The sequence below is a fragment of the Hyla sarda genome, unplaced genomic scaffold (genome assembly GCF_029499605.1).
Source record: "Hyla sarda isolate aHylSar1 unplaced genomic scaffold, aHylSar1.hap1 scaffold_721, whole genome shotgun sequence".
Taxonomy (NCBI): Eukaryota; Metazoa; Chordata; class Amphibia; order Anura; family Hylidae; genus Hyla; species Hyla sarda.
In genome coordinates this window covers 50,195-66,164 of record NW_026610742.1, presented here as the reverse complement: position 1 = coordinate 66,164, position 15,970 = coordinate 50,195, and the positions used below count along the sequence as shown (strand labels likewise).

Sequence of the window (15,970 nt, the reverse complement as noted above, 5' to 3'; positions counted from 1 at the left end):
GGGTGCTGAATGTTCCTAATTGACAAAATAAGATTAATGCTTATGAAGAAATATAAAATCTCATCCCTTCCCCAATATCGCGCCACACCCCTACCCCTTAATTCCCTGGTTGAACTTGATGGACATATGTCTTTTTTCGACCGTACTAACTATGTAACTATGTAACATAACATGGGGGGGGTCTCCTGGCTGTTCACACAGGTGTGTCATTGCTGTACATTGACCATGCATTGCTTCTGTGGTATTGCAAAGGCAAAGACAAATGCTTCCAGCCATCCATTGCACTAATGGATTGGTCATCAGCTGGCTGTCTATGTCCCGCATCAATATAGACCAAAGTACAGAGGGTTAGGCTATGCTATTGTGCACCTACCTGATGCATCAGAAGGTGCAAGGCCCTTGCTAAATTCTGTGCACAGACTTTGAGATCTATACTTTAGACTGTATCTAAACCTGCTCCAACATGGACTGACATTCTGGCCTACTTTCAGCCGATGCGACTTGTCTGCCGCTGAACAGTCGCTTTTTATGTATTCAGCACCTATGTATAATGTTGTAAAAATGCTCTAGAAGCTAAAGTCGCAGAAATGTCACACATATTTGGCCTGCAACTTTCTGTGCGACAAATTCAGACAGGAAAAATCAGTATAAATCCTTAGAAAATTATCCCCCAGTGTCTCCATCTGCTGGCGGTATTGAATAAGCATTGCTGCACTGATGGGGTATGCATTAGACGAAAAAAAAGAAGAAAAAGAAGAATAATACGCCCAGAAAAGAGGCGAAAAGGAGAAAAACGTAAAAAAACGTGAAAAAAAAGTAAGAGGAAGAGAAGGGAAAAAAAGGTGGAAATGGGTTTAAAAGTGATTTCGGCGGAGAAATATATATATATATATATATATATATATATATATATATACGCGCACACACACACATATATATAAACGTATTCTCCGTTGAGATATTGCAGCCGCTGCTGTGTCCAGGCCCAGGAGCCTTAGCACTGTGCTGTGATGTCACTCAATACCACTGACATCACTAGGTGTAAACAACATCTCTCCTTTGCTGTGTATGTGACTATGGAGCTGTTTGGTGATGTCGTCTATTATGGCCTTCATAGAAGCAACAGGAGATTGTTGCATCCATCTAGAACCCTCAGAACTACAGTGCTATGATGTCACTCACTTCCACAGGCCTTGCAGAGTGTAAACAACAACAACCCAGCTTTGTTGTGTATGTAACCATAGGGATTTGTGATGTCACCTAGAACCTTCACAGCAGCGACAGCTTTATGAGGAGCATCAGCACTGCTCTGCCTGAGCAGAACCATCACCGCCATAGGTTGTCAAATAACCCGGATTTAACCCACACAGGTAAGTCCAATGGGGTGCAGGCATGTCCTCTATGCTTACAGCTTCCCGTGGGTGTTGGTTTGATACCGTTTGGGGACAGCCAAGGAGGCATCTGCAGGCAACAAAGGTAGGTGTGTGCTTGTGTGTGTGTTTCCTATGCAGATCCTAAGCCCAGTGTCACATGCAAGTAGGAGGAGTAAGAAGGGTTCCTGGCAAATCCGGGTTATGGATTGCATTTAAAAAGGCCCCGTGGGAGTGCAATGGGCCCCTGTCTTGCTGCTTAGCAATAATGGTATGGGTTTAGGTTCTGCTGTGTGTACTGGTGGTTGACTGCCCCCCAGCCCAGAGTGTGCATGGAAAATTGTCTGGCAGCCTCCCTGACAGCAAGCAGTGATAGTGCCCATGAAGGGGACCTTGTTGGGCCCGCCCCTTTCACGGTTATCGCTTCTCGGCCTTTTGGCTAAGATCAAGTGTAGTATCTGTTCTTATCAGTTTAATATCTGATACGTCCCCTATCTGGGGACCATATATTAAATGGATTTTTGAGAACGGGGGCCGATTTCGAAGCTTGCTTCCGTCGCCCTATGCATTGACCCGATATGGCAGTATCTTCGGGTACAGTGCACCACCCCCTTACAGGGTTAAAAAGAAAGATTCCTACTTTCATTGCTACCTGCTTGCTGGCTAGCCAGCTAGCCAGCCCTGTGGGCCTTGCTGCTGCTGCTGCAGCCAAAAAACAAAAGGTGGTGCTGCTGCTGCTTCTGCTGCTTCTGCTTCTGCTTGTGTCTGGCCGCTGTTGGAGCGTCCAGGCACAGGACTTCTGCTGCTGCTGACTAAATGGCCTCCTTAATTGGATCATTTGAGTAGCCAGCACACCTGTGCAGGTAGGGCATGACATGATAGGCAGCTGCCTTGATAGCGGGTGGGTGCTGAATGTTCCTAATTGACAAAATAAGATTAATGCTTATGAAGAAATATAAAATCTCATCCCTTCCCCAATATCGCGCCACACCCCTACCCCTTAATTCCCTGGTTGAACTTGATGGACATATGTCTTTTTTCGACCGTACTAACTATGTAACTATGTAACATAACATGGGGGGGGTCTCCTGGCTGTTCACACAGGTGTGTCATTGCTGTACATTGACCATGCATTGCTTCTGTGGTATTGCAAAGGCAAAGACAAATGCTTCCAGCCATCCATTGCACTAATGGATTGGTCATCAGCTGGCTGTCTATGTCCCGCATCAATATAGACCAAAGTACAGAGGGTTAGGCTATGCTATTGTGCACCTACCTGATGCATCAGAAGGTGCAAGGCCCTTGCTAAATTCTGTGCACAGACTTTGAGATCTATACTTTAGACTGTATCTAAACCTGCTCCAACATGGACTGACATTCTGGCCTACTTTCAGCCGATGCGACTTGTCTGCCGCTGAACAGTCGCTTTTTATGTATTCAGCACCTATGTATAATGTTGTAAAAATGCTCTAGAAGCTAAAGTCGCAGAAATGTCACACATATTTGGCCTGCAACTTTCTGTGCGACAAATTCAGACAGGAAAAATCAGTATAAATCCTTAGAAAATTATCCCCCAGTGTCTCCATCTGCTGGCGGTATTGAATAAGCATTGCTGCACTGATGGGGTATGCATTAGACGAAAAAAAAGAAGAAAAAGAAGAATAATACGCCCAGAAAAGAGGCGAAAAGGAGAAAAACGTAAAAAAACGTGAAAAAAAAGTAAGAGGAAGAGAAGGGAAAAAAAGGTGGAAATGGGTTTAAAAGTGATTTCGGCGGAGAAATATATATATATATATATATATATATATATATATATATACGCGCACACACACACATATATATAAACGTATTCTCCGTTGAGATATTGCAGCCGCTGCTGTGTCCAGGCCCAGGAGCCTTAGCACTGTGCTGTGATGTCACTCAATACCACTGACATCACTAGGTGTAAACAACATCTCTCCTTTGCTGTGTATGTGACTATGGAGCTGTTTGGTGATGTCGTCTATTATGGCCTTCATAGAAGCAACAGGAGATTGTTGCATCCATCTAGAACCCTCAGAACTACAGTGCTATGATGTCACTCACTTCCACAGGCCTTGCAGAGTGTAAACAACAACAACCCAGCTTTGTTGTGTATGTAACCATAGGGATTTGTGATGTCACCTAGAACCTTCACAGCAGCGACAGCTTTATGAGGAGCATCAGCACTGCTCTGCCTGAGCAGAACCATCACCGCCATAGGTTGTCAAATAACCCGGATTTAACCCACACAGGTAAGTCCAATGGGGTGCAGGCATGTCCTCTATGCTTACAGCTTCCCGTGGGTGTTGGTTTGATACCGTTTGGGGACAGCCAAGGAGGCATCTGCAGGCAACAAAGGTAGGTGTGTGCTTGTGTGTGTGTTTCCTATGCAGATCCTAAGCCCAGTGTCACATGCAAGTAGGAGGAGTAAGAAGGGTTCCTGGCAAATCCGGGTTATGGATTGCATTTAAAAAGGCCCCGTGGGAGTGCAATGGGCCCCTGTCTTGCTGCTTAGCAATAATGGTATGGGTTTAGGTTCTGCTGTGTGTACTGGTGGTTGACTGCCCCCCAGCCCAGAGTGTGCATGGAAAATTGTCTGGCAGCCTCCCTGACAGCAAGCAGTGATAGTGCCCATGAAGGGGACCTTGTTGGGCCCGCCCCTTTCACGGTTATCGCTTCTCGGCCTTTTGGCTAAGATCAAGTGTAGTATCTGTTCTTATCAGTTTAATATCTGATACGTCCCCTATCTGGGGACCATATATTAAATGGATTTTTGAGAACGGGGGCCGATTTCGAAGCTTGCTTCCGTCGCCCTATGCATTGACCCGATATGGCAGTATCTTCGGGTACAGTGCACCACCCCCTTACAGGGTTAAAAAGAAAGATTCCTACTTTCATTGCTACCTGCTTGCTGGCTAGCCAGCTAGCCAGCCCTGTGGGCCTTGCTGCTGCTGCTGCAGCCAAAAAACAAAAGGTGGTGCTGCTGCTGCTTCTGCTGCTTCTGCTTCTGCTTGTGTCTGGCCGCTGTTGGAGCGTCCAGGCACAGGACTTCTGCTGCTGCTGACTAAATGGCCTCCTTAATTGGATCATTTGAGTAGCCAGCACACCTGTGCAGGTAGGGCATGACATGATAGGCAGCTGCCTTGATAGCGGGTGGGTGCTGAATGTTCCTAATTGACAAAATAAGATTAATGCTTATGAAGAAATATAAAATCTCATCCCTTCCCCAATATCGCGCCACACCCCTACCCCTTAATTCCCTGGTTGAACTTGATGGACATATGTCTTTTTTCGACCGTACTAACTATGTAACTATGTAACATAACATGGGGGGGGTCTCCTGGCTGTTCACACAGGTGTGTCATTGCTGTACATTGACCATGCATTGCTTCTGTGGTATTGCAAAGGCAAAGACAAATGCTTCCAGCCATCCATTGCACTAATGGATTGGTCATCAGCTGGCTGTCTATGTCCCGCATCAATATAGACCAAAGTACAGAGGGTTAGGCTATGCTATTGTGCACCTACCTGATGCATCAGAAGGTGCGAGGCCCTTGCTAAATTCTGTGCACAGACTTTGAGATCTATACTTTAGACTGTATCTAAACCTGCTCCAACATGGACTGACATTCTGGCCTACTTTCAGCCGATGCGACTTGTCTGTCGCTGAACAGTCGCTTTTTATGTATTCAGCACCTATGTATAATGTTGTAAAAATGCTCTAGAAGCTAAAGTCGCAGAAATGTCACACATATTTGGCCTGCAACTTTCTGTGCGACAAATTCAGACAGGAAAAATCAGTATAAATCCTTAGAAAATTATCCCCCAGTGTCTCCATCTGCTGGCGGTATTGAATAAGCATTGCTGCACTGATGGGGTATGCATTAGACGAAAAAAAAGAAGAAAAAGAAGAATAATACGCCCAGAAAAGAGGCGAAAAGGAGAAAAACGTAAAAAAACGTGAAAAAAAAGTAAGAGGAAGAGAAGGGAAAAAAAGGTGGAAATGGGTTTAAAAGTGATTTCGGCGGAGAAATATATATATATATATATATATATATATATATATATATACGCGCACACACACACATATATATAAACGTATTCTCCGTTGAGATATTGCAGCCGCTGCTGTGTCCAGGCCCAGGAGCCTTAGCACTGTGCTGTGATGTCACTCAATACCACTGACATCACTAGGTGTAAACAACATCTCTCCTTTGCTGTGTATGTGACTATGGAGCTGTTTGGTGATGTCGTCTATTATGGCCTTCATAGAAGCAACAGGAGATTGTTGCATCCATCTAGAACCCTCAGAACTACAGTGCTATGATGTCACTCACTTCCACAGGCCTTGCAGAGTGTAAACAACAACAACCCAGCTTTGTTGTGTATGTAACCATAGGGATTTGTGATGTCACCTAGAACCTTCACAGCAGCGACAGCTTTATGAGGAGCATCAGCACTGCTCTGCCTGAGCAGAACCATCACCGCCATAGGTTGTCAAATAACCCGGATTTAACCCACACAGGTAAGTCCAATGGGGTGCAGGCATGTCCTCTATGCTTACAGCTTCCCGTGGGTGTTGGTTTGATACCGTTTGGGGACAGCCAAGGAGGCATCTGCAGGCAACAAAGGTAGGTGTGTGCTTGTGTGTGTGTTTCCTATGCAGATCCTAAGCCCAGTGTCACATGCAAGTAGGAGGAGTAAGAAGGGTTCCTGGCAAATCCGGGTTATGGATTGCATTTAAAAAGGCCCCGTGGGAGTGCAATGGGCCCCTGTCTTGCTGCTTAGCAATAATGGTATGGGTTTAGGTTCTGCTGTGTGTACTGGTGGTTGACTGCCCCCCAGCCCAGAGTGTGCATGGAAAATTGTCTGGCAGCCTCCCTGACAGCAAGCAGTGATAGTGCCCATGAAGGGGACCTTGTTGGGCCCGCCCCTTTCACGGTTATCGCTTCTCGGCCTTTTGGCTAAGATCAAGTGTAGTATCTGTTCTTATCAGTTTAATATCTGATACGTCCCCTATCTGGGGACCATATATTAAATGGATTTTTGAGAACGGGGGCCGATTTCGAAGCTTGCTTCCGTCGCCCTATGCATTGACCCGATATGGCAGTATCTTCGGGTACAGTGCACCACCCCCTTACAGGGTTAAAAAGAAAGATTCCTACTTTCATTGCTACCTGCTTGCTGGCTAGCCAGCTAGCCAGCCCTGTGGGCCTTGCTGCTGCTGCTGCAGCCAAAAAACAAAAGGTGGTGCTGCTGCTGCTTCTGCTGCTTCTGCTTCTGCTTCTGCTTGTGTCTGGCCGCTGTTGGAGCGTCCAGGCACAGGACTTCTGCTGCTGCTGACTAAATGGCCTCCTTAATTGGATCATTTGAGTAGCCAGCACACCTGTGCAGGTAGGGCATGACATGATAGGCAGCTGCCTTGATAGCGGGTGGGTGCTGAATGTTCCTAATTGACAAAATAAGATTAATGCTTATGAAGAAATATAAAATCTCATCCCTTCCCCAATATCGCGCCACACCCCTACCCCTTAATTCCCTGGTTGAACTTGATGGACATATGTCTTTTTTCGACCGTACTAACTATGTAACTATGTAACATAACATGGGGGGGGTCTCCTGGCTGTTCACACAGGTGTGTCATTGCTGTACATTGACCATGCATTGCTTCTGTGGTATTGCAAAGGCAAAGACAAATGCTTCCAGCCATCCATTGCACTAATGGATTGGTCATCAGCTGGCTGTCTATGTCCCGCATCAATATAGACCAAAGTACAGAGGGTTAGGCTATGCTATTGTGCACCTACCTGATGCATCAGAAGGTGCGAGGCCCTTGCTAAATTCTGTGCACAGACTTTGAGATCTATACTTTAGACTGTATCTAAACCTGCTCCAACATGGACTGACATTCTGGCCTACTTTCAGCCGATGCGACTTGTCTGCCGCTGAACAGTCGCTTTTTATGTATTCAGCACCTATGTATAATGTTGTAAAAATGCTCTAGAAGCTAAAGTCGCAGAAATGTCACACATATTTGGCCTGCAACTTTCTGTGCGACAAATTCAGACAGGAAAAATCAGTATAAATCCTTAGAAAATTATCCCCCAGTGTCTCCATCTGCTGGCGGTATTGAATAAGCATTGCTGCACTGATGGGGTATGCATTAGACGAAAAAAAAGAAGAAAAAGAAGAATAATACGCCCAGAAAAGAGGCGAAAAGGAGAAAAACGTAAAAAAACGTGAAAAAAAAGTAAGAGGAAGAGAAGGGAAAAAAAGGTGGAAATGGGTTTAAAAGTGATTTCGGCGGAGAAATATATATATATATATATATATATATATATATATATATATACGCGCACACACACACATATATATAAACGTATTCTCCGTTGAGATATTGCAGCCGCTGCTGTGTCCAGGCCCAGGAGCCTTAGCACTGTGCTGTGATGTCACTCAATACCACTGACATCACTAGGTGTAAACAACATCTCTCCTTTGCTGTGTATGTGACTATGGAGCTGTTTGGTGATGTCGTCTATTATGGCCTTCATAGAAGCAACAGGAGATTGTTGCATCCATCTAGAACCCTCAGAACTACGGTGCTATGATGTCACTCACTTCCACAGGCCTTGCAGAGTGTAAACAACAACAACCCAGCTTTGTTGTGTATGTAACCATAGGGATTTGTGATGTCACCTAGAACCTTCACAGCAGCGACAGCTTTATGAGGAGCATCAGCACTGCTCTGCCTGAGCAGAACCATCACCGCCATAGGTTGTCAAATAACCCGGATTTAACCCACACAGGTAAGTCCAATGGGGTGCAGGCATGTCCTCTATGCTTACAGCTTCCCGTGGGTGTTGGTTTGATACCGTTTGGGGACAGCCAAGGAGGCATCTGCAGGCAACAAAGGTAGGTGTGTGCTTGTGTGTGTGTTTCCTATGCAGATCCTAAGCCCAGTGTCACATGCAAGTAGGAGGAGTAAGAAGGGTTCCTGGCAAATCCGGGTTATGGATTGCATTTAAAAAGGCCCCGTGGGAGTGCAATGGGCCCCTGTCTTGCTGCTTAGCAATAATGGTATGGGTTTAGGTTCTGCTGTGTGTACTGGTGGTTGACTGCCCCCCAGCCCAGAGTGTGCATGGAAAATTGTCTGGCAGCCTCCCTGACAGCAAGCAGTGATAGTGCCCATGAAGGGGACCTTGTTGGGCCCGCCCCTTTCACGGTTATCGCTTCTCGGCCTTTTGGCTAAGATCAAGTGTAGTATCTGTTCTTATCAGTTTAATATCTGATACGTCCCCTATCTGGGGACCATATATTAAATGGATTTTTGAGAACGGGGGCCGATTTCGAAGCTTGCTTCCGTCGCCCTATGCATTGACCCGATATGGCAGTATCTTCGGGTACAGTGCACCACCCCCTTACAGGGTTAAAAAGAAAGATTCCTACTTTCATTGCTACCTGCTTGCTGGATAGCCAGCTAGCCAGCCCTGTGGGCCTTGCTGCTGCTGCTGCAGCCAAAAAACAAAAGGTGGTGCTGCTGCTGCTTCTGCTGCTTCTGCTTCTGCTTGTGTCTGGCCGCTGTTGGAGCGTCCAGGCACAGGACTTCTGCTGCTGCTGACTAAATGGCCTCCTTAATTGGATCATTTGAGTAGCCAGCACACCTGTGCAGGTAGGGCATGACATGATAGGCAGCTGCCTTGATAGCGGGTGGGTGCTGAATGTTCCTAATTGACAAAATAAGATTAATGCTTATGAAGAAATATAAAATCTCATCCCTTCCCCAATATCGCGCCACACCCCTACCCCTTAATTCCCTGGTTGAACTTGATGGACATATGTCTTTTTTCGACCGTACTAACTATGTAACTATGTAACATAACATGGGGGGGGTCTCCTGGCTGTTCACACAGGTGTGTCATTGCTGTACATTGACCATGCATTGCTTCTGTGGTATTGCAAAGGCAAAGACAAATGCTTCCAGCCATCCATTGCACTAATGGATTGGTCATCAGCTGGCTGTCTATGTCCCGCATCAATATAGACCAAAGTACAGAGGGTTAGGCTATGCTATTGTGCACCTACCTGATGCATCAGAAGGTGCGAGGCCCTTGCTAAATTCTGTGCACAGACTTTGAGATCTATACTTTAGACTGTATCTAAACCTGCTCCAACATGGACTGACATTCTGGCCTACTTTCAGCCGATGCGACTTGTCTGCCGCTGAACAGTCGCTTTTTATGTATTCAGCACCTATGTATAATGTTGTAAAAATGCTCTAGAAGCTAAAGTCGCAGAAATGTCACACATATTTGGCCTGCAACTTTCTGTGCGACAAATTCAGACAGGAAAAATCAGTATAAATCCTTAGAAAATTATCCCCCAGTGTCTCCATCTGCTGGCGGTATTGAATAAGCATTGCTGCACTGATGGGGTATGCATTAGACGAAAAAAAAGAAGAAAAAGAAGAATAATACGCCCAGAAAAGAGGCGAAAAGGAGAAAAACGTAAAAAAACGTGAAAAAAAAGTAAGAGGAAGAGAAGGGAAAAAAAGGTGGAAATGGGTTTAAAAGTGATTTCGGCGGAGAAATATATATATATATATATATATATATATATATATATATATACGCGCACACACACACATATATATAAACGTATTCTCCGTTGAGATATTGCAGCCGCTGCTGTGTCCAGGCCCAGGAGCCTTAGCACTGTGCTGTGATGTCACTCAATACCACTGACATCACTAGGTGTAAACAACATCTCTCCTTTGCTGTGTATGTGACTATGGAGCTGTTTGGTGATGTCGTCTATTATGGCCTTCATAGAAGCAACAGGAGATTGTTGCATCCATCTAGAACCCTCAGAACTACAGTGCTATGATGTCACTCACTTCCACAGGCCTTGCAGAGTGTAAACAACAACAACCCAGCTTTGTTGTGTATGTAACCATAGGGATTTGTGATGTCACCTAGAACCTTCACAGCAGCGACAGCTTTATGAGGAGCATCAGCACTGCTCTGCCTGAGCAGAACCATCACCGCCATAGGTTGTCAAATAACCCGGATTTAACCCACACAGGTAAGTCCAATGGGGTGCAGGCATGTCCTCTATGCTTACAACTTCCCGTGGGTGTTGGTTTGATACCGTTTGGGGACAGCCAAGGAGGCATCTGCAGGCAACAAAGGTAGGTGTGTGCGTGTGTGTGTTTCCTATGCAGATCCTAAGCCCAGTGTCACATGCAAGTAGGAGGAGTAAGAAGGGTTCCTGGCAAATCCGGGTTATGGATTGCATTTAAAAAGGCCCCGTGGGAGTGCAATGGGCCCCTGTCTTGCTGCTTAGCAATAATGGTATGGGTTTAGGTTCTGCTGTGTGTACTGGTGGTTGACTGCCCCCCAGCCCAGAGTGTGCATGGAAAATTGTCTGGCAGCCTCCCTGACAGCAAGCAGTGATAGTGCCCATGAAGGGGACCTTGTTGGGCCCGCCCCTTTCACGGTTATCGCTTCTCGGCCTTTTGGCTAAGATCAAGTGTAGTATCTGTTCTTATCAGTTTAATATCTGATACGTCCCCTATCTGGGGACCATATATTAAATGGATTTTTGAGAACGGGGGCCGATTTCGAAGCTTGCTTCCGTCGCCCTATGCATTGACCCGATATGGCAGTATCTTCGGGTACAGTGCACCACCCCCTTACAGGGTTAAAAAGAAAGATTCCTACTTTCATTGCTACCTGCTTGCTGGCTAGCCAGCTAGCCAGCCCTGTGGGCCTTGCTGCTGCTGCTGCAGCCAAAAAACAAAAGGTGGTGCTGCTGCTGCTTCTGCTGCTTCTGCTTCTGCTTGTGTCTGGCCGCTGTTGGAGCGTCCAGGCACAGGACTTCTGCTGCTGCTGACTAAATGGCCTCCTTAATTGGATCATTTGAGTAGCCAGCACACCTGTGCAGGTAGGGCATGACATGATAGGCAGCTGCCTTGATAGCGGGTGGGTGCTGAATGTTCCTAATTGACAAAATAAGATTAATGCTTATGAAGAAATATAAAATCTCATCCCTTCCCCAATATCGCGCCACACCCCTACCCCTTAATTCCCTGGTTGAACTTGATGGACATATGTCTTTTTTCGACCGTACTAACTATGTAACTATGTAACATAACATGGGGGGGGTCTCCTGGCTGTTCACACAGGTGTGTCATTGCTGTACATTGACCATGCATTGCTTCTGTGGTATTGCAAAGGCAAAGACAAATGCTTCCAGCCATCCATTGCACTAATGGATTGGTCATCAGCTGGCTGTCTATGTCCCGCATCAATATAGACCAAAGTACAGAGGGTTAGGCTATGCTATTGTGCACCTACCTGATGCATCAGAAGGTGCGAGGCCCTTGCTAAATTCTGTGCACAGACTTTGAGATCTATACTTTAGACTGTATCTAAACCTGCTCCAACATGGACTGACATTCTGGCCTACTTTCAGCCGATGCGACTTGTCTGTCGCTGAACAGTCGCTTTTTATGTATTCAGCACCTATGTATAATGTTGTAAAAATGCTCTAGAAGCTAAAGTCGCAGAAATGTCACACATATTTGGCCTGCAACTTTCTGTGCGACAAATTCAGACAGGAAAAATCAGTATAAATCCTTAGAAAATTATCCCCCAGTGTCTCCATCTGCTGGCGGTATTGAATAAGCATTGCTGCACTGATGGGGTATGCATTAGACGAAAAAAAAGAAGAAAAAGAAGAATAATACGCCCAGAAAAGAGGCGAAAAGGAGAAAAACGTAAAAAAACGTGAAAAAAAAGTAAGAGGAAGAGAAGGGAAAAAAAGGTGGAAATGGGTTTAAAAGTGATTTCGGCGGAGAAATATATATATATATATATATATATATATATATATATATATATATATACGCGCACACACACACATATATATAAACGTATTCTCCGTTGAGATATTGCAGCCGCTGCTGTGTCCAGGCCCAGGAGCCTTAGCACTGTGCTGTGATGTCACTCAATACCACTGACATCACTAGGTGTAAACAACATCTCTCCTTTGCTGTGTATGTGACTATGGAGCTGTTTGGTGATGTCGTCTATTATGGCCTTCATAGAAGCAACAGGAGATTGTTGCATCCATCTAGAACCCTCAGAACTACAGTGCTATGATGTCACTCACTTCCACAGGCCTTGCAGAGTGTAAACAACAACAACCCAGCTTTGTTGTGTATGTAACCATAGGGATTTGTGATGTCACCTAGAACCTTCACAGCAGCGACAGCTTTATGAGGAGCATCAGCACTGCTCTGCCTGAGCAGAACCATTCACCGCCATAGGTTGTCAAATAACCCGGATTTAACCCACACAGGAAAGTCCAATGGGGTGCAGGCATGTCCTCTATGCTTACAGCTTCCCGTGGGTGTTGGTTTGATACCGTTTGGGGACAGCCAAGGAGGCATCTGCAGGCAACAAAGGTAGGTGTGTGCTTGTGTGTGTGTTTCCTATGCAGATCCTAAGCCCAGTGTCACATGCAAGTAGGAGGAGTAAGAAGGGTTCCTGGCAAATCCGGGTTATGGATTGCATTTAAAAAGGCCCCGTGGGAGTGCAATGGGCCCCTGTCTTGCTGCTTAGCAATAATGGTATGGGTTTAGGTTCTGCTGTGTGTACTGGTGGTTGACTGCCCCCCAGCCCAGAGTGTGCATGGAAAATTGTCTGGCAGCCTCCCTGACAGCAAGCAGTGATAGTGCCCATGAAGGGGACCTTGTTGGGCCCGCCCCTTTCACGGTTATCGCTTCTCGGCCTTTTGGCTAAGATCAAGTGTAGTATCTGTTCTTATCAGTTTAATATCTGATACGTCCCCTATCTGGGGACCATATATTAAATGGATTTTTGAGAACGGGGGCCGATTTCGAAGCTTGCTTCCGTCGCCCTATGCATTGACCCGATATGGCAGTATCTTCGGGTACAGTGCACCACCCCCTTACAGGGTTAAAAAGAAAGATTCCTACTTTCATTGCTACCTGCTTGCTGGCTAGCCAGCTAGCCAGCCCTGTGGGCCTTGCTGCTGCTGCTGCTGCAGCCAAAAAACAAAAGGTGGTGCTGCTGCTGCTTCTGCTGCTTCTGCTTCTGCTTGTGTCTGGCCGCTGTTGGAGCGTCCAGGCACAGGACTTCTGCTGCTGCTGACTAAATGGCCTCCTTAATTGGATCATTTGAGTAGCCAGCACACCTGTGCAGGTAGGGCATGACATGATAGGCAGCTGCCTTGATAGCGGGTGGGTGCTGAATGTTCCTAATTGACAAAATAAGATTAATGCTTATGAAGAAATATAAAATCTCATCCCTTCCCCAATATCGCGCCACACCCCTACCCCTTAATTCCCTGGTTGAACTTGATGGACATATGTCTTTTTTCGACCGTACTAACTATGTAACTATGTAACATAACATGGGGGGGGTCTCCTGGCTGTTCACACAGGTGTGTCATTGCTGTACATTGACCATGCATTGCTTCTGTGGTATTGCAAAGGCAAAGACAAATGCTTCCAGCCATCCATTGCACTAATGGATTGGTCATCAGCTGGCTGTCTATGTCCCGCATCAATATAGACCAAAGTACAGAGGGTTAGGCTATGCTATTGTGCACCTACCTGATGCATCAGAAGGTGCGAGGCCCTTGCTAAATTCTGTGCACAGACTTTGAGATCTATACTTTAGACTGTATCTAAACCTGCTCCAACATGGACTGACATTCTGGCCTACTTTCAGCCGATGCGACTTGTCTGTCGCTGAACAGTCGCTTTTTATGTATTCAGCACCTATGTATAATGTTGTAAAAATGCTCTAGAAGCTAAAGTCGCAGAAATGTCACACATATTTGGCCTGCAACTTTCTGTGCGACAAATTCAGACAGGAAAAATCAGTATAAATCCTTAGAAAATTATCCCCCAGTGTCTCCATCTGCTGGCGGTATTGAATAAGCATTGCTGCACTGATGGGGTATGCATTAGACGAAAAAAAAGAAGAAAAAGAAGAATAATACGCCCAGAAAAGAGGCGAAAAGGAGAAAAACGTAAAAAAACGTGAAAAAAAAGTAAGAGGAAGAGAAGGGAAAAAAAGGTGGAAATGGGTTTAAAAGTGATTTCGGCGGAGAAATATATATATATATATATATATATATATATATATATATATATATATATATACGCGCACACACACACATATATATAAACGTATTCTCCGTTGAGATATTGCAGCCGCTGCTGTGTCCAGGCCCAGGAGCCTTAGCACTGTGCTGTGATGTCACTCAATACCACTGACATCACTAGGTGTAAACAACATCTCTCCTTTGCTGTGTATGTGACTATGGAGCTGTTTGGTGATGTCGTCTATTATGGCCTTCATAGAAGCAACAGGAGATTGTTGCATCCATCTAGAACCCTCAGAACTACAGTGCTATGATGTCACTCACTTCCACAGGCCTTGCAGAGTGTAAACAACAACAACCCAGCTTTGTTGTGTATGTAACCATAGGGATTTGTGATGTCACCTAGAACCTTCACAGCAGCGACAGCTTTATGAGGAGCATCAGCACTGCTCTGCCTGAGCAGAACCATCACCGCCATAGGTTGTCAAATAACCCGGATTTAACCCACACAGGAAAGTCCAATGGGGTGCAGGCATGTCCTCTATGCTTACAGCTTCCCGTGGGTGTTGGTTTGATACCGTTTGGGGACAGCCAAGGAGGCATCTGCAGGCAACAAAGGTAGGTGTGTGCTTGTGTGTGTGTTTCCTATGCAGATCCTAAGCCCAGTGTCACATGCAAGTAGGAGGAGTAAGAAGGGTTCCTGGCAAATCCGGGTTATGGATTGCATTTAAAAAGGCCCCGTGGGAGTGCAATGGGCCCCTGTCTTGCTGCTTAGCAATAATGGTATGGGTTTAGGTTCTGCTGTGTGTACTGGTGGTTGACTGCCCCCCAGCCCAGAGTGTGCATGGAAAATTGTCTGGCAGCCTCCCTGACAGCAAGCAGTGATAGTGCCCATGAAGGGGACCTTGTTGGGCCCGCCCCTTTCACGGTTATCGCTTCTCGGCCTTTTGGCTAAGATCAAGTGTAGTATCTGTTCTTATCAGTTTAATATCTGATACGTCCCCTATCTGGGGACCATATATTAAATGGATTTTTGAGAACGGGGGCCGATTTCGAAGCTTGCTTCCGTCGCCCTATGCATTGACCCGATATGGCAGTATCTTCGGGTACAGTGCACCACCCCCTTACAGGGTTAAAAAGAAAGATTCCTACTTTCATTGCTACCTGCTTGCTGGCTAGCCAGCTAGCCAGCCCTGTGGGCCTTGCTGCTGCTGCTGCTGCAGCCAAAAAACAAAAGGTGGTGCTGCTGCTGCTTCTGCTGCTTCTGCTTCTGCTTGTGTCTGGCCGCTGTTGGAGCGTCCAGGCACAGGACTTCTGCTGCTGCTGACTAAATGGCCTCCTTAATTGGATCATTTGAGTAGCCAGCACACCTGTGCAGGTAGGGCATGACATGATAGGCAGCTGCCTTGATAGCGGGTGGGTGCTGAATGTTCCTAATTGAC

At 46.0% G+C, this 15,970-nt stretch overlaps 7 non-coding genes across 7 annotated transcripts; all 7 read left to right on the top strand.

Moving 5' to 3' along the window:
• The first annotated feature begins 1,789 nt into the window (after positions 1 to 1,789).
• On the top strand, positions 1,790 to 1,980 carry LOC130344482 (U2 spliceosomal RNA). Its single transcript, XR_008883399.1, has one exon. It is a non-coding gene; the product is annotated as a U2 spliceosomal RNA (small nuclear RNA).
• A 2,082-nt stretch (positions 1,981 to 4,062) lies between these two features.
• LOC130344481 (U2 spliceosomal RNA) lies at positions 4,063 to 4,253 on the top strand. Its single transcript, XR_008883398.1, has one exon. It is a non-coding gene; the product is annotated as a U2 spliceosomal RNA (small nuclear RNA).
• Positions 4,254 to 6,335: 2,082 nt separating this feature from the next.
• Positions 6,336 to 6,526, top strand: LOC130344480 (U2 spliceosomal RNA). Its single transcript, XR_008883397.1, has one exon. It is a non-coding gene; the product is annotated as a U2 spliceosomal RNA (small nuclear RNA).
• A 2,090-nt stretch (positions 6,527 to 8,616) lies between these two features.
• Positions 8,617 to 8,807, top strand: LOC130344479 (U2 spliceosomal RNA). Its single transcript, XR_008883396.1, has one exon. It is a non-coding gene; the product is annotated as a U2 spliceosomal RNA (small nuclear RNA).
• Positions 8,808 to 10,889: 2,082 nt separating this feature from the next.
• Positions 10,890 to 11,080, top strand: LOC130344478 (U2 spliceosomal RNA). The gene has a single exon (XR_008883395.1). It is a non-coding gene; the product is annotated as a U2 spliceosomal RNA (small nuclear RNA).
• Positions 11,081 to 13,171: 2,091 nt separating this feature from the next.
• LOC130344477 (U2 spliceosomal RNA) lies at positions 13,172 to 13,362 on the top strand. Its single transcript, XR_008883394.1, has one exon. It is a non-coding gene; the product is annotated as a U2 spliceosomal RNA (small nuclear RNA).
• Positions 13,363 to 15,459: 2,097 nt separating this feature from the next.
• Positions 15,460 to 15,650, top strand: LOC130344476 (U2 spliceosomal RNA). The gene has a single exon (XR_008883393.1). It is a non-coding gene; the product is annotated as a U2 spliceosomal RNA (small nuclear RNA).
• Positions 15,651 to 15,970: the final 320 nt, after the last annotated feature.